Source organism: Leptonychotes weddellii, chromosome 5 (genome assembly GCF_054177405.1).
Source record: "Leptonychotes weddellii isolate Sample4059 chromosome 5, ASM5417740v2, whole genome shotgun sequence".
Classification (NCBI taxonomy): Eukaryota; Metazoa; Chordata; class Mammalia; order Carnivora; family Phocidae; genus Leptonychotes; species Leptonychotes weddellii.
The window spans coordinates 98,566,820-98,588,079 of record NC_138373.1 but is presented as its reverse complement, the minus strand read 5'-3'; the positions used below and the strand labels follow the sequence as shown (position 1 = coordinate 98,588,079).

Sequence of the window (21,260 nt, the reverse complement as noted above, 5' to 3'; positions counted from 1 at the left end):
TGCACATGTTCAATTACTATTTCTTAGGCTAAATTCTAGAAGCAGATCTTAAGTGGCATGGCCTTTTCAGGAGCTTTTGACATGTAAGTTGCTAAACTGTAATCTGTAATATTTATAATAAATGAATACTTGCACCAGCAGAGTATGAAAATGCCTTTTCCCACCCTCACTAGATTTCAGTTATTTTCACTTTGCCCATGATAATCAAAATATCTTTTTTTTTCATTTGCACTTTTTAATTAGAGAGTGCCAACATTTTTATGGGTACTGCCCAACTGAATTATGGCTTTTGTAAAATGCCAATTATTATTCTTGACCTAACTGAACTATATTATTATTTAATCCCCATTCAGTGGATTCTCTTGGGTTTTGCTGATGAGATCCTAAAGACCATGTAGGCAAATGGGGCAAGTGGGAAAATGGCAATACAGAAGGCGTCCATAAAATTACCAGCTAAGACCCAAAAAGAAAAGGAAGAAATATTTTAGGGTACCGTCCATCAGTCCTGGGTTCAACAATGTTGACATGTTTTCTGAAATTCAGACATTGAACTGGAATGTGCGATACGAATTTTAGAGATCCTTGCCCCAAGCTGACATACTTTCCGTTATAGTTTATATGCCACCTGTGCATATAACTACCAAATATCATTTATATATTTTGACTCAAAAATTTCCAAAAAAAAATTTAGAACTTAATACTTACCTAGTTCATAAGTGATTTTGGGTTGCAGGTTAAAAATTGATGTACAAATTCCTAAAAAACAATCTTGCTATTTTATGTTGGTAAATGGCTATTAACTAGTTCTCGCAAATAGCTGAACTGATGGGTTTTAGCCATTTCTCAACAGGGATAGATACAGTTGACTTATAAATGATCAGTAGATTAAAATGCTGCTCCTGCTTCTGTCTTTTTGGTTTATACACACGGGAACGAACATTCACATGCCAACAGCTTGCTGATTGGGTCTCCGCATTTTGCCTTTGTTTCCTTTTGCTTGTGTTAAAATAAACTCTGGGGTTCTATTATTAGAACATCACATTTCAGATGCTGGGTGAGTATAAAGGCATACTGCCTTAAGCATAATTACTGTTAAATATTCCCCTCCAGCCCATGCCAAGGAAACAGTAGTTTTATCAAATGAAGTTCTCACATGACTTTATATAGTCTTCAGATTTCTGAACCAAGCTTGAGGAAATATGAAAATAGAACTTTGAATGACCTTCTTAAAGTAAAACTCCCTTACAAGGAGTTCCGTCACTAGGGTAGATAACAGGCTTTCAGAAAAATTACAGGGAGACGCTCAGTTGGGAGGCTCCTCCTAGGGCAGGGTCTCTGGTTGAACCATTTCCTTAACCCTGTGGGGAGAGCTAGGATTGGGATTTTCATTAGCATGACTACACTTTTTTTTTTTTCCTCTCTCTCCTGTTTTTCCATAGACTTTCCAGCCATTTTAAAACCTCTGGTTAGCGTTCCTTAAAGGTGATCTGCAGAAAAGAAGAGGAACAAGAAAAGTCACAAAGAAAAAGAAAAAAAGTGTGAAAATGCCTATAGCGATTTTTCATGCTTTTCTAGAAGCAGCCATCACTGGTTTGCACAGTTCGCATCCAGTAATGGTAACACTGGTGAAATGTGGGTGAGATTAAGCTATAAATATTCCCAATAAAGTCTGAGGAAAGATAAAGTGATAGATGTGATAAAACAAGTCAAGTGGTATAAGACAATATTTCTGAGAGGGAACGATTATCCTCCTGGAGGCTAGCCTCTTAAGGTTTCAATATCCCCAAAGTGTCCTGCTTTTGCTTTCATATCACATTATGGAATTAACATTCTTAAACATGTTTTGAATCTATTAGCATTTTCAGTTTGTACTACCTCTTGAGAAAAATGTTCTATAGGTTTCTCACCTAGCAAGATGGTTGTCTTAATTACACTTTTTGGACCTTTAAGAAATAACTCCCAATCTTATATTCTGGAATCCGTTAGAACCAAAATAATATTGCTACAACCAGATCCTTGATGATTTAATGGACTGTCACAATATTCTATCCACAACTGTAAGATCATCAGTCTTAAGGAACAACAGTTTTCACGTGACTTCATAACCACAGGGTTCCCCTCTACCTACCCTCCTATTCCTCACAGTCAACCATATTTCAAGTGGCTTTCGCATATCCAGTTTCAGTTCTTAGAAAACTAACTGGTTACAACTCAAAAATATTTACTGGTAGTTCTCATTCACCAAATCCATCGATGTGAACTATTCCCTTTTTTCAGTCACCTGAGTCACATGTGACCCAGATCACCAGTCCCTGAAATTTTATGCTTCTGAAAGAAAAGCCTACCTCACAGAAGGTGATTATAATCTGAGAATGAACAGAAAACGAAGTTTCAAACTCGTTATTCAGACTGTCAAGCTGAAGACACTATGGAAGGTAGCACTGGGGGTGTAACCAAGGCAACAAGTCAAGCTCTTTCCTAGGCTCCTGTCCAATTCCTCTTCGGCAGGCTCCCTTAAAGTTACAATCCGTCACTCCCAGAGGCTCTTCATCTCTCACAGGATGTTGACATTTCTCATCTAAGAACTGCCCTGGGTTATTTTTTCGCTTTCAGCTGCTCAGAGTTTGCAGCACAAGAGTCCTGTCATCAACAGTCACTCCCTCATGGACTGTTATGTCCCATGTATCCATTGGCCATAATCTTCTCGGACTACTTCTCTGAGAATTGGTGTTTACAAGCTCATTCAAAGCAAGACGAAGAAAAGAAAATCAGAGCATCTAGTGCTCAGCAAAGTAAAGCAATGAGACAACACCTATCAGTTGGTTAATGTTGTATATAAATATTACCTTCTTTCCTTTAATTCACTAACAGTTTACAGGAATGGCTGTTCTTTGTGGTATGAAAATGAGAATGCACAGATGTTTGCAAAACAAAATTAAAAAAAAAAAGCCCATAGGACTAATTTAAAACAATGGCACAAAAATGTTTGAAACGGACTGTAAATAATAAATAACACTTTACAAAATCCTCTTCCCATCAATTGTTGGGAATTTTCAAGAAGTAAAGTGCTCTGAGGAAATGTATTTTTAGATAAACCTATACCAATTAATAAGGGTTACTTTAACTTTTTTATGCTCTAGATTTTCTCAAATACAGTACATAGTATTTTTTGATATCTTTTAAAGGGATATTGAACATAACTTAACTGCTATTATTATTATTAAGAAGGTCAAAATGAAGGAAGTCCCAAATAAGAATAAAGAACATGGGCTTTGTTATCCAGCTGAGCCAATCTCAAAACACAACTCTGCCACATACAAAGCAGTGTGCCTTTATGTGTATATTTTATTTCTTTAGAACTATTTATTTATTCATCTGTGAAAAGGGGGAAATCACAAAGAAATGCATGGTTATTGTGAAGATTAAGTATAATGATACATGAATAGCAAAAGCACAGAGCCTGGAACATGGTAAAAGCTCAAGAACTGTGAGTTGTTGGTTTTCTCTAACACGTAACAGTTCTTTATTAATTACTAGCTGTGTTGGGTGCATTCACATAATCCATAATCACTAGGAATTTGCACCTCCATCTTTCTCTGCCATTACTCAGATTCTGAAGAGTCATCTCTTTTGGTATCACTTTACCTATTTTTAATAGGTATTTCACTACCCTCTTATTTGCTGCTTCTCTTCTGCTTTGAATTGGACAACCAGATGAACTGAATTTATCAAATTTCTTTGGCATTTAACCTTGGTGCGTTGGTTCTATACGTCAGAGTTTTTAGCTTTCTTCAAGTTCTGAGTAAAATGTGACTGATGTAGAGTGCCCTATACTATGAGTGAACAAAATATGTGAAGGGTTAATATACTATCATGACTTTACTCTTCCTGTGATATAATGACTTATAAGAAATACATATTTTGTTATTCAGATGACCAAAATCTCTTTCTCAGATGTATTTGGTCTTCATCCACGTGTCCTGAAAATGCTTCAGAGACATAAAGGTGAAATGGTTGTCTTCTTATTAATGATGACTTTTGGACCCCACCCAAGGGTGTGGGACCGGCTCCAGGAGCACCAACCATGTGATCAGAGGGTTGGAACTTTCTGTTCCCTCCATCACCTCTAGGGAGGGGAAAGGGGTTGGAGTTTGAATCAGCCAATGACTTAGCCAATCATGGCTATGCAGTGAAGCCTCCATAAAAACCAAAAGGACTAGGTTTGGAGAGCTTCCAGGTGGATGAACACGTGGGGACGTGGGGAGAGTGGCAGACCTGGAGAAGACATGGAAGCCCCAAGCTCTTTCCCCATACCTTGCCCTATGTATCTCTTTATCTGGCTGTTGATTCATATCCTTTAATAAACTGGTAAATATAAGTAAACGTTACCCTGAGTTCTGTGAGCTGCTCCAGCAAATTGATTGAACCTAGAAAGGAGGTTGTTGGAACCTCCAAATCTGTAGGCAGTTCATCAGAAGCTCTGGTAACAGCCTGGGGCTTGCCACTCTAGTCTCAAATGGGAGTGGAAGGGAATTTTGTAGGACTGAGTCCTTAACCTTTGGACTCTGATGCTATCTCCTGGTAGATAGTGTCAGAATTGACTTGAATTCTCTGATATCCAACTGGTGTCTGAGAATTGCTTAGTGTGTGTGGGGGTGGGGAACACACCCCCTTCGAATTGGAACTGGTACCAGGAATCCTAAAAGACTCTCCCACCACCGATCTCTTTCAAAAGAGGTCTTATGACATCTGGCATCAAACAGAGTGAAAATAATAAGATTAATGAATTGTAAATAGAGATAGAGACTCAGGGCCAGAGAAAATAGAAGGAAGAAAATGTACTAACCACTGGGACAATTGTAACTGTTGTGATTTCAACATGACATTTGGCACAAAGCCTCCTGGCAGAAGGGCGAAAAGGAAATGTGTTCAATGATCCAGTTCTTGTTACCAGAAAAAAAAAAAAGGAAGCATTCTGATTTTGGGGAGAGGAAAAAGTCTTATGTGAGACCTTATATAGAAACACACAGTTTTTGTCCAATTCCCTAACAATGTCCTTGGCAAGAAATTGGGGTTATAAAATATAATATGCTGGTAACCTTTGACTTTTTCTTCTTTAGTTCTCATACTGCTTCTATCTCTGAAGCAATTAGTCTACATTTCACCCTGTTCCATCTACTGCCATCTCTCCAGCCTGCATTCTTGACCCTTACAAACTAGATTACAATTAATATTCCAATCAGGCTCCTTGCATCCAGTTGTCCTGTTTATCAAATTCACCTTATACACTTCTACCAAAAGGATGGTCCTAAACCAATATGTCCAAGTCACAGGATTCAAAAACCTTCCGTTACTCCCAATGACCCCTGGAAAAAGTGTAAACATTTCCAGTGGGTATTCAAGATCCCTCATAATCTCATCACATCCCATATTTTATTATCACTCCCCATTCCTAACCCTCCAACTCAACCGTCCTTTGTCATCAGTGTTTTGGTTACGTCCTGCTGCTTCCTGCCTCTACTCCTTTACTCACATGACTCCCCCTCCTAAAATCCCTTTCCCTTCTCCTTCCCACCTATCCAAATCTTAGTTCTGCTTCAAGTTCTAACTCAGTTCTTCTCAACAATAAGTTCCCGTTTCTCTCTCCCTCACTATGCCAATGGATGTGTGTGTTCCAAGGACCCCTGGGAATTTCTGAGACCCTTTCAGGGGGCCCATGGGGTCACAATCATTTTTATAATACTAAGATGTTATCTGTCTTCCTCACTGCGTTAACATCTGCAGTGATGGTGCAGAAGCAATGGGGGGTAGTCTTAGCACTACTCAGGAGCAGCACCAAACTGTACTAGTTGTCGTTACATTCTTCACCACCACTTACAGTAAAGAGTCACTTTCCTTAAACATGTTCTTGAGGAAGCTGTAACAATGACTAACTTTATTAAATCCTGACCCTGGAGTACACGGCTTTTCACTATTCTGTGTGAAGAAATGGAAGTACCCATAAAGCACTTCTGATGCACACTAAAGTATGATGGTTGTCTGGACGAAAAGTGCTTGTATAATTTTTGAGTTGCCAATTTTTTCCACAGATACCATTTTTACTTGACAGATGACTGACACAAAATGCAGTTACCTAGACTTGGGTATTTGGCAGATATTTTTCCGAAAATGAACAAAGTGAAACTGTCATTTCAGGAAAAACAACTGACAATACTTATTGCTAATGATAAAATTCCAAGCAAGTATTAGAATTTAGGACAACTTGTATTCACCACTGTGAACTTGACAGCTTCCCAATATTCATTAGTGTTTCTGATGAGACTGGGTGTGTGTTAACAAATGTCATTTTTTCATATTGTATAATGAAATGGGTCAACATTTGTGAGAGCTACTTAACTCAGTGAACCAATATTTTCATCTGCTCTATGCATAGTAATTAAAATTATGCTTGGGTAAAGATTCATTCGAAATGCAAGACAGGTTTTCAATATACAACAAATTTGTTGATATGGTTTCACATTCCATATTACAACCAACCTTTAAGATGCTTACTACTACCTGTCGAGTTATAATGTAGTATCAAAGAAGAATATCCACAATTACCTGAAAAGACTTTTAAAAACTCCTCTCTTTTCTGACTACCTATCTGTGTAAGGCTGGATCTACTTCATATACTTCAACCAAATCAACATACTGCAACTTTTAACTGCAGAAGCAGATATAAAAATCAAGCTGCCTTCTCTTAAAGAGATCTGTAAAATACATAAAATAATGCTACCCTTCTCACTAATGGTTTTGTTTTAAGAAAATAGTTATTTTTCATTAAAATATTTTATGTTAATGTATGTTGAGTTTATCATTGGTTATGTTTAAGTAAATTAATACATTTCAATTTTTTTCAGTTTTAAGTTCTACTATAGGAAGTACCAATATACCCACATAAAAAAAGCTCTTTGGGGTCCATATTTTATTAAGAGTGTAAAGTGTAGGAAATAAAACCTTTAGAATCACTGTTTTATACTATTCATTCTGGCTCTTAATTTTGCATTATATAAATTATAATAATAGTATGATAAAATACCTATATGTCAAACTATTTTTATGTATACATACTATCATTTTTATTGGATTATAACAATGAAGAAAACGATTTTTTGTTTTAAACTATAACCCCTAAGAAAAGTAAGCCATCAGATACTTGCTGAATTGACTTGAGATTACATTCAAGTCAAAAGTGTTTAACAGAACCATCTTACTCAAGTTTTGTAAAGGTTCAGTCTTGTTGCTTTCCAAAAGCTGCTCCAGATGGCTTAGGAAATTTAAGACCACATTCTGTCCCAATGCAGTTGTCAGGTTCTGTATTCCATTAATGTTTTTAATGGTTACATTGTATTCCACTGAAGTAAAGTATTTCCCTTCTCTCTTGGCACATGCAGCCCCCACAACCTAGAATCCCTCCCTTTCCCTAGCTAACTCCTCCTTACTAAACCCTTCCCTGTCGGTCCCAGCTAGCTTAGGTCTCCTCCTTTTATACCCTCAGAACACCTTATATTCCTCCTTAAATGTCACCTCTCACAATTTTAATTGTGTAGTTATTCATGTAATTATTTGATTAATGTCTGTTTCTCTCACTAGAATATATGCCCCAAGGGACAGTTCAGTGATATTTCCCAAAAGTACCTGCTTAATAGGGTTACAGAAATATTAAACGGATAAATATTATTAAATAAATCAACTGAAATTAACTAACCCTTTATCCTGTGATATTCTGTAATATTACAGATAAAGCAACAGTGGTGGGGGGACTCCATTCCACATGGCAGAAGAAAGGAAATGATCTGATTTCTGCTTTTCAAGGAAGTGCTTAGAGAACAGATAGTGGGTGGCAGAGTGGTAATGGGAGGCTGTGAGGGTCCAGGGAAGAAAGGTAGTAAGCGACCTAGTCTGAGGGGGTAGCAACAGAAATGAAGACGAAGGGACAGACAAGCCGTGACTTTACACTAAGACACAGCACGTCAGAAACGATGTCAGGAGGACTCTGCGGTATCTGGCTTGAGCCACTGAGGGGATGGTGAGTATATTTACCAAAGTGCACAAAACGGGAAGAGCAGCACAGCTCGGAGGGGAAGACACCTAAGAATCGTGAGATTTCCGAGCGGAGATATCAAGGTCTGAGGTTGAGGGGGGAAAGCTCAGACTGTAAGGAGGAACCTGGGCGCTGTTAACACAGAGCTCTGCGGTAACTGCAGCTAAGGGAGGGAGCGTGAGGAGAGCCAGCGAGAAAAACATGAGCTGGGGAAATCTGACCGACAGGAAGGGCTTAGGTGGCCAAGGAGGGGAAAGTAAGATTATCTTTGGTTCCTTTGTCCTTCACCTCCCAGCTGTCTTCCCTTCGTTTCCTCTTCCCGCGCTGCCCAGCCGCCTGGCACGGTCAGAGTGGTCCGCTGACTGGACTGCTTGCTTGCCTCCGCTCCTTCTGATGCCTCCCACGGGCTCCCGCCAGACTGCCGTCCTATCCACGCTCTGTAAGCTGCCCTGTCCAACACCGGAACTACGAGCCCGCCGAGCGACTGAATTTACGTCAATTAAAATTAAACAAAAACTCGGTTCCTCTGTGTCCCTAGTCACCTGGTAGGGGAGGTCATCGAGAGGACGTGACCACTGGTTGACCCTGGAGCTGGACCCCAGCAATCGGAGGCTCCTCACCCCCTCCTCTGCCCTTGGAATGTGCATTCCACTCACCTTCCCTGCTCCGAGAAGCTGCCCCAAGGACATAGCCTTGAGATAGTGATGTGGAATTCAGACCATCTGGCCGCTCTGTATGACTGAACACACTTAAGGCCTCTATATAAACTTTTAAGATTCTGGCAGGCGGGTGGGGGGGGGCGGTGTGTGTGCAGTGGTGGAGATCTAACTGCCTTGAGGCTGCCCAAGATAAGCCTTCTAAGTTCCCTTGCTTATTAAACCTACCACCTCCGGATCTGGAGTGGCCTCTTTCTTCAGTCTCTCCTTCCCTTCATGCATGGGGTCAGTTTCAGATTTTACCCAGGAAGGTCCCGAGGAGGTTTTTGAACCAGCACCACACTTGAAGCGTCTCCACAGCCAGATGTGGCTAAAGGGCTACGGTGTTGGACATCACAGAGACAGCACATTTCCATCACCACAGAAAATTCTGTTGGGCATTGCTGCTCTAGCATTGCTTTGTCTTTTCAGCTCGGAAGTCCAAACCCTTAGTCCAACAGTGCTACGTTGGGCCTTAAACTATCTAACTTCATCTCCTCCCCTACCCTAGATCAACTCTACACTCAGTACAAACTGGACACACCTTACTCATTTCCACTTCCATTCACTGGTTCATGCGGTTTAGGATACCCTCCTGTACTGCAGCCACTGGGATGGTTATGTTTGTGCGTCGGCTTGGCTAGGCTCAGTGCTCAGGTATGCAGTCGAACACCAGTCTAGGTGTTGCTGTCAAGGTATTTTGTAGATGTGGTTAACACGTACGGTCAGTTGACTTTAAAGGAAGGGTTATAATAATGACATATTTCTATTAGAAAATGTATGATACAGAGCGCCTGGGTGGCTCAGTCATTAAGCGGCTGCCTTCAGCTCAGGTCATGATCCCAGGGGCCTGGGATCGAGCCCGCATCGGGCTCCCTGCTCTGCGGGGAGCCTGCTTCTCCCTCTGCCTCTGGCCTCTCCCCTCTGCTTGTGCTCTCTCTGTGTCATGCTCTCTCTCTCAAATAAATAAATAAAATCTTTAAAAACAATAGAAAGGGCGCCTGGGTGGCTCAGTCGGTTAAGCGACTGCCTTCGGCTCAGGTCATGATCCTGGAGTCCTTGGATCGAGTCCCGCATCGGGCTCCCTGCTCGGCGGGAAGCCTGCTTCTCTCTCTGAACCTCCCTCCTCTCATGCTCTCTCTCTCTTTCTCTCTCTCTCAAATAAATAAATTTAAAAAAAAAAATCTTTAAAAACAATAGAAATAAAAAAATGTATGATACAAGCCATTTAAAAAAACACTCTTAATGACTTAAATGATCTTAAATATTTACATCACAAACTGGTAATTAAAGTAGCAGCTGCACTATAAAATATTCAGAGTCTGCCCGACTGTTCAGTGGGACATTGGTCTTCTCCTGCCCTGAGACTGGGACTTACACCACCTGCCCTATGGTTTTCCAGCCTTGAGATTTGGTCCAGAACTCACACCATTGGTTCTCCTGGTTCTCAGGCCTTTGGACTAAGACTGACACTATGTCACTGGCATTTCCTGGGTTTCCAGCTTGCAGACAGCAGATCATGGGACTTCTCAGCATCCACAATCATGCAAGCTGATTTGTATAATAAATCTTTCTCTCTCTTGCTTTCTCTTTCTCTGTATGTATATACGTATACATACAGGTATCTCTCTCTGTACGTGTGTGTGGAACAAAAAGTTTGGCAACTTTCTCACTAAATGCTCCTACAAAGATCGTTATTTTTACTCAAGATTAAAATATTTCCAATCATCGAACACTACATCAGAAACCAACGATGGGGCGCCTGGGTGGCTCAGTCGGTTGAGCGACTGCCTTCGGCTCAGGTCATGATCCTGGAGTCCCGGGATCGAGTCCCACATCGGGCTCCCTGCTCAGCAGGGAGTCTGCTTCTCCCTCTGACCCTCCCCCCTCTCATGCTATCTCTATGTCATTCTCTCTCTCAAATAAATAAATAAAATCTTTAAAAAAAAAAAAAAGAAAGAAACTAACGATGTACTACTATATGTTGACTAAGTAAATTTAAAAAAATAAAATTAAAATATTTCCTACAACAACAACAACAACAAAAGGAAAGGTTGTTATCCTCAGTGATCTGGGTGAGATTCACCTAATCGGTTGACTGGTCTTGAAAAAAAAAAAAAAATCCTCAAGCTTCTCTGAGAAAAAGAGGTTCTCCCTTACGGACTGCAGGAGCCACCCCTACCCCAGAGCTCCCAGCCTGCTCTTCCGGCCAGCATGCTCTATGAAACAGACTCCACACTGCATAAACCAATTCCTTCAGCTAGGTCTGTTTATTTTCTATTTATTTATTTATTTTTTAAGATTTTATTTATTTATTTGACAGAGACACAGCTAGAGAGGGAACACAAGCAGGGAGAGTGGGAGACGGAGAAGCAGGCTCCCCACTGAGCAGGGAGCCCGATGCGGGGCTCGATCCCAGGACCCCGGGATCATGACCTGAGCCGAAGGCAGATGCTTAACGACTGAGCCACCCAGGTGCCCCTAGGTTTAATAAATTTGTGTGTGTGTATATATAGATACATACATACACATATGTACACACACAGTTGAATGTGTATGTACGTGTGTGTACATATGTATATATCCTACTGCTTTCTGGATTAGAGCACCTTTCAGTATGGATTTCAGGACCTAGTGAAATGTACCCTTCAGGGCTGAGCCATATACCACCACAGCCTTCAAAATTACAAACGTGAATTCTCAAAGATAATGGTTCTTAAACGTGGCTGCACATGAGAGTCACCTTCGTAAACTTGATATAAACATATTCAGGTTCTAACCAAGAGCACGATTAGCACATGAAGGTCAGCTTGGACCTTCCACTTTTTAAAAGAGCTCTCTAGGGAATGCTGAGGCACAGAGTCGAGAACTACGATCCTAACCAAGCTCCTCTAGACTTCTATTTAAGTGCTGCTGGAACTCATCAAACACTGCACACTGCCTCATAATCTTTCACTGAAACTACTAATCAGCATCAGTTGCAGGACTAACATTTGTCAATTAGTAAGACAATATGCAGGGGACAGAGGTAACAGTACCCCCACTCTTGGCCTTGAGGGGAAACACTGAGATACACTGCTTGGTATTCCTTGAAGCACATTGATTAATAAATATTAAATGAATGAATAAATGAAAAATTTAAAGCAAAATTTAGGGAAGCTGATGGGGGTTTATTCAAAATAGTGCATAATTTAAACAGCTCTTATTTCTAGTTCAACTGAAAATCCTATTATCAAGTGTTGGTAAGTGCCTGACATATTTACTTATTGATAGACTGTACCGTCGGTATTTTATAACATTGCTGAGTAGGTTTAATTCTCACCCCACGGATAATCTGGTAGATACCCAATGCCTGTAACTACTTTCCTCAGAGGCGTAAGTCAAAAATGCCCCTCTGTATGGACTCTGAGAAACAAACTGAGGGTTCTAGGGGAGAGGGGTGGGGTGACGGGTTAGCCTGGTGATGGGTATTAAAGAGGGCACGTACTGAATGGAGCACTGGGTGTTATACGCAAACAATGAATCATGGAACAGTACATCAAAAACTAATGATGTAACATATGGTGATTAACATAATAAAAAATATGTAAGGAAAAAACAAAACAAAACAAAAATGCCCCTCTGTGCTCTTCTAAGGAGAACAGAGCCGATTCCTGATGCCAACACAGTCTGAGTTCATTTGAAGGGGAAGGGTTGGGGTATGGCTGGGCTGAGCAATGTTGGGCTGTGGTCACTTTGAGGCTGGCTATCCCCGTACCTGCAATCTGTGTTGCTAACTACAAACATCCATAAATGTTAGATAAGACTTCTTAACCATATTATTATTTTATGAATAGGCTTTTAAGATAGCTAAAATGCTTTTCAATCACCATGCAGTCACGGAACAACACCCCAGTGAGGAAATTGGCTGATTTTTCTGCTTTTTTACATGAGGAGACGGGGTCCTAAAAGAAAAAGCGACTTGCTCACAGGGGACCAAGAGCAGAACTGCACAGGGACAGAAGGCTTCTAATTCCCTGAAATTCCATCTTGTACTCAGCTTCCTGGGGGCACTTTTAGAATGACTTTCTTTTACAAAAAAGAAAAAAAAATTTTTTTTAAGTAAAAACACTTTTCAAAGTCTCAAAAGTGCCTCCTCTCATTCACCTCTCTCTCCTTCAAACTTCTTCTTATTTCACAAGACAGTATGTTTGCTTTTTAAAAACACTTACGACTACTGAAAAACCATGAAATGCTGGTGATACATTAGTATCCCTGAATGGTCTGTCAGCATTTTCATTATGTGTTTTTATCTTAGGGGATTTGGACTGAGCAGTCAAATTTTACTCCAGCCACAAGTATGGTCTCAACTTGATCTATTCGAATTCATACTAACATTGTAAAGATCTATATTATTGGTTTGCTCATTATAATTAATGAAGATGCTCTTTGGTAGTTATTACAATCTGTCAGGTCACATTAACCTACATTTCAAAAAGTGACTTGGGAGAAGGAACTGTAAATGCATTTTCCTTTTGAAGGAGCCATTAGAGTTTTCTGAGTAAAAGCATATCTTATAGTCTCTTTTCGTTTTTTTTTTTTTTAACCTAAACGGACTTAAGGAATACATTTGAGGCTTATAGTAAAGATGCACTTTTTATTATTATTTGTCAAAATAAGGAAAGCTAGGGTTAACTAGTAGGACTTCAGAAATAAAGGGATTTTAAATCATCTTTCCAAAGCCCTTAAGCCTTCCAAATTAATTACAAATTCAAAATATGGGGGGGTGGCAGCTACAGTTGAAATCCCACAGGTCTCTCCTTCTCAATTTTCCAGGAATCCTGTGAATTCATTCTGCGTATTCATTTCTGCCAAGTTCTGTGTTTCTCTTTAAATTTTTATTACAACTTCTTCCATTAATGCTGTTTTTTAGGTCATGGCACAGTCAGGTTATTTACCAGCAGACTCTCAACTTTAACTCAATTCTGTTGCTTCTGTGGGCTTTTCTGGCCATTACTGTGGCATGCTTCTAGATGACTTATAATCAAATGAGTTCCATTGTAAATACTGATATCACATCTTTGTTCAGAATGCCCAGGGCTCCCTGCTTTCCTCATGCCTGCTTTTGTCAAATTAATTTTGACATTCCCCCAGATAATGGATAGCTCACTGAATTTCAAATGGGATACTCTGTGGGGCAAGAATTCACAAGGCATTTCAGTCAAGACTTTCTGAAAATAGGGGAATAAAAGCAGCAGAATGAACACTGTTACAAGGAGGAAATTTGGCTGATAACGGTAGGTTAAAGGAGGGGGAAAAAAAATAAAACAAAAGCAACTCAGATACATCAGTGAGCCACATATAACTTACTAGGGTGGTATATTCCCAGAAACATCCTGTCTTTCTCTCATTCCCTGCTTGCCTTCCGCTACCAAGTCCTGCTACACATAAAACATGCATGCCCTTCCTTCCCATCCCCACTGACGTGTCCTGGTTCAAGCATACATCATCTGCCTAGGTTGTTACCCAGTCTGTCTACATTCGAACTCCTCCAAGGAATTAAGGTACTTCAATTATGAGAAGGTCTTTCTACTGAAATGAACTGTCTGCCTATATATACCTTCTATTCATGGGTCTTAATACTGTATTTTGCAACTCCATCCACCAATTACTATCACCAAATATTTAAATTTGATGTCATACTCTTGCCTAAGTGTCAGGATCCACTCCTATGTTGATTTTCTTGAATCAACATGCCCCCTCCCCTTAAAATGGAGCACCCAGAATGGCGGGTGGCTTTACTGATACTGAACAGGAGAAGCCTAGTACTTTGTTCTGGACACATAGGTATGAATGCAACCTAGACTTGCATTAACTTTTTGACAATATTATTACAAGCTTGATTCATACTAAGTTTAATTAGGCAAATACCTAGCCTTTTCACATGATCAGTCATTTAGCCTCAGCTCTTACAATCTGTACTTAGGCAGCAGATATTTGTGAATTAGGGAGCAGGTGCTTACTTTAATTCATATTGATTTTTGTCTCCTCTAGGAATTGATTTCTAGCCATTGTTCCACAGTCTTGGTAAAATCAATTGCCCAGATAAGTATACTCTCACTAGGTCCACATTTCTTCATTCTGTATTTAAATGTAATCTTTTTCACACCATTTGCTAAAATCAAAACATGCAAAAATGTGTCAACTATACTTCAATTAAAAAAAACACAAAATGTCCGTGGCTTTCTCCTGTTCTACCATTATAATCACCCCCATTAAAAAAAAAGAAGGTAATGTACTCAGTTTGACAGGACTTATTTTTATTGAACTCACGTTGGCGCCTGATGACCTTTCCTTTTTTAACGTTCACAAACCATCTGCTTAAAAATCTCATTCTGTAATATTCCTGGAGATTAATACTCCAGGGTCAATGTCTCCATTTATCAGAATTCAGTCTATGTCCAACTTCTACTCTAACCACACCCCTTCTGGAAAACTGTTATATTTGTCCCTCTATGATTCTTGTACTTGTCCTGGCCCCCATATCACCTCCAGATTCCCAATTGTGGTTCCATGAGCAAATCCATGTTCTTTTTTTTTTAATGTATTAGAGAGAGAGAGCACAAGCAGGGGGAGCAGCAGGGAGAGGGAGAGGGAGAAGCAGGCTCCCCTCTGAGCAAGGAGCCTGATGCGGGTTCCATCCCAGGACCCTGGGATCATGACCTGAGCTGAAGGCAGACACTTAACTGACTGAGCCACCCAGGCGCCCCCAACATATTCATTTAATACCATGGTTGATATGTAATCCTTCTAGCTAAAAAATTTAAACTCATTTGGAATAACAATATTCCTTTCTACAACAGTCTCATGCAGCATGGGCTTCTACAGCTCTCTCCCAGGGCTTGAACCTTTCCAAACTAAAAAAAAAAAAAGTTCACTTTCATTAGCAGAAAAGACAAAAGGAATATAGAAGCTGATAAGCTCTTTTCCCTTTAAATTGTCTTCCTCAAGTTTTAGATCACTGCTTCAAAATCTAACATAACTCAAAAATCAATCCTACTTTCATTCACTCACCATACTAAGCAGTTTTTCCACAAGCTTCCACTCAACACACTCACTCTGGACTTTACATTTATTCTAAAATTTTAGTAATAATAGAAAAAATAAGATTGGAGTGTTCCAGAGGATTATTAGTACAGAATGATAATTTTGTTAACTCTCTGAGTTAAACTGGCCTTAGCTGGTCTGGCCTGGCTGGGCCTAGAAGCCCAATCACCATTTATGACTGTTTCTGGGAAAATACATTCTGCATTCCAAAGTGATTATTCAGAAAGAAATTTCTGACTGAGACTTTGCATGCTGGCCTGCCTATTTTTGCTCATACCCTCCAATCCTAACAAATCCACAAATGTAGCTTCTGAATCAGCCACATAGAGCAAATGAGTAGGTCCCCTTCCCTCCATATTCAGGCAAAATACACATTCCCTCACCTTTTGCTCTTGAATGCAAGAAATGCTCTCAAAGTTGAAATGCCATGTGAATTCCTACCATAGCAAATGGGCCAATTCAGCCGTTCTTACTAGCTTATCTTTGGTCTCATTTCTTCTTTTGAGAGTTCTTTTGCCAAATCCATGTTCCTCTGCTTGGTTTCCTTTCGTTGGTGAGTTCCTTTTCTCTTTTAGTTTGGTGAACTTAGTGCCAAAAGCCACAAAGCAAAGCCGTTCCTATTTCTTTGTAGAAGACCCAAGTACAAATCCAAGAAATGCTTGAGAAGAAGGGTCCTGCCTTATTCCCAGTCTTCCAGGTCCTGAAGATCCTGGAATCTTGAGGCAGACCTTGGGACTTCGATTGAGTTTCTGAGATTAGCCAGAAAGACTCTGGACTGCCCATAAAATAAACCATAATCTCCTTCAATAGCCCCAGCACCAATTCATTTGCCTCAGGGCCAGTTAAGCCAGAAATCACCAAAATGAAGTCTGGATTTCTGGGCGAGGGGGAGATGGAGATTAAAATAGATCCTGGACGCCACTCTGAAATAAAACTTGACTGATGACTTTGAAACAAAGCCTGGAAACAAAACTATGCAGACCTACGGGCAGCTGGTTCTGATTATTCTTTCATACCTTTCACAGTCGGGGCAAGGAAGTAAGGCTGACATTCACCTTATTCTAGAGGTCACGGCCAGACCGTTGGTCCCCAGTGTTGTTGGCCCCTTCGGTCCATGCAAGCAGCTTAAGCCCCTGAGCTTCCCAGAGCCGATCGTCTCCTACCTGGCAGCTACTACAGCCCCTGTCCGTGGAAAATCCGGCCCCTGACTCACACTGCCCTCCCCATTCCAAGTTCTCCCTCATCCAGAATGACGTCTGCACCCACAGACATGACTGGGCCACCTTGGCCCCTTAGTAACTTGACACTAGTGATGTCCTCCCCTGCACGCACTAACTTCCATGGTCCCACCCTGGACCTTGTCATCGCTTGAAAAATTCTCTTTCCAAACCCACTTCCTCAGGGATCCCCCTTTCTGACCACAACTAACATCTCATTTCCCAGTGACCTCAGAGGCCCCATGACTTTTTCTAACCAATCTGCAGATTCGCGTTTCCTTGCCTCCCTTCCTTCTGTAAGGTCACATTTCCCAAGCTCATCATTTCACCCGCACGCTTGCCAATATTCTGCACTTTCCGTCATGACCATCTAGCAAAGCCCCAACTGGAGGCCGAAGCCTGCGATCTGCTTTCTTGGTGTCTGAGCGATGCCGGAGAAACCAGAGCAGGGAAGGCTGGTATTGTTTGTAATTCAGGCTCACCGACCCCACGCAGGCCCTCACCACTGCCCAGACATCCTAGTACTTTTCCTCGGTTTTCCAAGCCAGATTGGTCTTCCGTTCCTCCCACTCTCCACAACTGCTTCAAAGCACCAACTCCCTCCCCACTCCTCCGTCACCCCAGCGCTCTGTTCTCTTCACTCTCAGCAGCTGAACATGGAAGCGGCTGGATGAGAACTCCCTCTGCTTCTCTCCAACAAAGCCACAAACCAGTAACACCCACCTGCTGCTCCTGTATCTTTGGAGACACTGCTCCTCCCATAGAACGTGGACTCCTCCACATCTACAAACCATTCCACAGCCCATTTCAAAGCCACTCTTCCCTCTAAGTCAGTTGTTCCCCTCACACAGATCCTTCTCATCAATATTTAAAGCTGTTCAGGGCTCCATCTGATGGAAGGAGAGCATCTGGTTCTCAGTCTCCTGCACTTACTGCTCTCTCATCCTCCAGCCCTTCAAAGTCAAGCTCCTGGAAAGAGAGGTCAGGATTTCCTATTTTTTTCTCCTGCTTATTCCATAATCCACTCTAAACTGGATTAGAGTGGCATCCCCAGCACTCCCTAGAAACAGCTCTACATAAGGACGCCAGTGACCCTAATGCTTTTTCAGTATTCATTTAACTCACTGGTTATTAAATGAGGGCAATTTTGTCCCCAGGGAACATTTAACAATGTCTGGGCATATGTGGTTGTCACTGCTGTGGAGAGGGACCTTTGCATCCCATGGATAGGGGCCAGTGATGAAGCTAAACATCCCACAATGCACAGGGCAGCTCCCACAACAAAGAGAAATCCAGCCCAAAATGTTAGTGGTGCTGAGGCTAGAAATCCTGCTATAACTGGATCCCTAAACAACACCCAGAACTACTCACCATGTCATCTGCTTCCTAGCTTCTATCCTGCCATTCTTCAGATTTCTCTCCTACCTCTCTGGTCATCTCCTTTGGCAGCCATCTACTGATCCCTGAGTCACTACCCCTCATTCCTTAGAGATTTAAGCCCTGCCTCACTGTCAACCTCTCCAAGACATTTCTTCTGACATAATTCTTGGGGATTTCCATCTCCACACCTTCCAACACCCTGTCCTTACAACTCTACCCTGCCCCAGACCCTCATTCCAATGCGCATATCCCAGACCTTGTCTGTACTGGTTACTGTGATTCCTCCCTTAGTTAGAAAGATCCTGACTCTCCAACTACCTCTTCCTATTTTTCCAGTTCACTCTCTCCAATACCCCAACTGCAAAAATTATCAAACCCCACTAAGGTCTAACTCTCCTGATCCTATTGCCTCATCCTGCTCATGTCCCTGGTCCTTCACTCTCTGGCAAACACCCTAAAACTCTCTTAGCCTTGTCTTGCTTCACTGAACTGACTTAAAGAAACCCCCAAATTGGCTAAATCAAATTCATTGCCTATTGTACACCTGTTCCAAAGCTGTACTTGAATGGGGAAAGCACACACCCATCATGACCGTGAACCTCAAGTGGGCTTTTAGTGCTGCCAGGAAATCATACTGCACTTCCCAGAGCTTTCACTCTCAGATACCTTCTCCTCTCCCTTTAGGTCTCTTCATCTCTTCTTCCTTCCTCAATCTTCGCTAATGTTTTGCTTCTCATTTCATTGGTAAATAAGAAGCAATCAAGAAAAAACTTCAACAAGCTCCTACTAGCATAAAGCCATAAACCAGTAACACCCACTGAACACGAGTAACTGAACTAATTCCACCTGGGTGCCAATACACTGGTTTTCCTCCTACTTCTAAGAATGAACTATCTCTACAGCCATGGCGGGTGTCCAACCTCTCCACATATGGACCAGATTCCATCCCTTTCTTGCCTTCTCAAGGATGTTATTCCAGAAATCCTTCCTTCTCACTCCCGCATCATCAGATTTTCTCTCCCTATTGGATTAATTTCCATAACCTTACAAACAGAAATTCCTGCCATCTTTTTTTTTTTTCTGTACCTAGCTGGTATAGGCTTGGGGGCTGACCACCATATTGAGAGAGAGACAGACGGTCTGCCCAGCAGGGCACGCCAGGCAGCATCCCGGGGCCTGTAACACTTGCTTGGTGGACACGCCGGTGGGGCAGGGGGTCTTGTCCTGCGCTTGTCATGCCCAGGCGTCCCCGAGGCTCCCTGGCCTGAGGTCCTGGGCAGCATAGGCAGCAGCAGCGGGCTCAGCTCACATCCCTCAGGGCCTGGGCAGCACACTCAGACAGGACGGGGCCTGCTGGTGCACATCAGAGTTGTAGCAGTTCAGCTGCATCTTTTCCACCTGCTTCCATGTCAGCTGCTGCACGAGCTTCTGGAAGTTGGTGCTCGGATTTTTGCTGCATAGCATGAAGCCCATCAGGTCACTGGGGTAGGTGGGGATGGTGCAGTAAGCGGAAGTCGCCAGAGGGAAGAGCGACTTGCAAAACTGCCTCATCTCTTGATGAGGTCCAGGTGCAGCCACTGACACTCGCCCTGGCAGACGACACTCCTCATTCTTGAGGGCCACCTTCACGAGCTGGTAATAGGATTCCTTGAAGAGAGTCTTGGCAGAGTCCACGGGGTCTGAGGAGTCAGTGATGATAACATCGAAGGCGTCCTGGTTCTGTTTCGTGAACTCAAAACCATCACCCACATGTAGGGTCAGTTTGGGGCTGCAGCCGCCCACAGCCATGCCTGGCAGGAACTTCTCAGAGACCTGAACGACATCCTTGTCAATCTCACACTGGACCACAGGCAGACTCCACAGAGGAACGCTTCACCACCTCCTGCAGGACACCCTCGTCCCCAGCCCCGATGACCAGCATCTTGCATGGGTTGGGGTGGCTACAGAGGGGCAGGTTGGCTGTCATCTCCCGGTAGGAGAACTCGTCCCTCTCTGCGCACTGGATGACGCCAGCCAACACTAGCACGTTGCCACAGCTCTTACTGCAGGAGACAAGGATAATCCAGGCCAGGCTGCAAAGCAGAAGGGTGGCGCAGGGCCCAGGACTGAAGGCGGTACACAGCTGCAAGAGGAAGGGACCAGCTCTGCCCACCACCTGTGCTACAGCCTAACCCGGCCGCGGGTGGGAGCAACTCCTGCCATCTTCACACTAACTAAATAAAAAAAAAAAACCTCCCTTCATCCTAACACATAATAACCCCTTGTTCTGCATTCATGTTCAGAAAAAAAAAAATTGGAAGTGTTATCTAAATGTTGTGTATCTGTCAACAAAACCAAAAGACAACCGACAGAATGGGAGAAGATGCTTGCAAATGACATATCAGATAAAGGGCTAGTATCCAAAATCTATAAAGAACTTATCAAACTCAACACCCAAAGAACAAATGATCCAATCAAGAAATGGGCAGAAGACATGAACAGACATTTTTCCAAAGAAGACATCCAGCTGGCCAACAGACACATGAAAAAGTGCTCAACATCACTTGGCATCAGGGAAAGACCAATCAAAACCACAATGAGATACCACCTCACACCAGTCAGAGTGGCTGAAATTAACAAGTCAGGAAGTGACAGATGTTGACGAGGATGTGGAGAAAGGGGAACCCTCCTACACTGTTGGTGGGAATGCAAGCTGGTGCAGCCACTCTGGAAAAAGTTGAAAATAGAGCTACCCTATGACCCAGCAATTGCACTACCAGGTATTTATCCAAAGATACAAATGTAGTGATCCGAAAG

General features: G+C 42.1%; 1 protein-coding gene and 1 pseudogene across 1 annotated transcript in view; both read right to left on the bottom strand.

Moving 5' to 3' along the window:
• The window catches only part of ANO6 (anoctamin 6), a 140,052-nt gene that overhangs the window by 85,583 nt on the left and 33,209 nt on the right, over positions 1 to 21,260 (bottom strand). The window lies entirely within an intron of this gene.
• Positions 12,357 to 21,260, bottom strand: part of LOC145721645 (spermidine synthase pseudogene) — an 11,661-nt pseudogene continuing 2,757 nt past the window's right edge.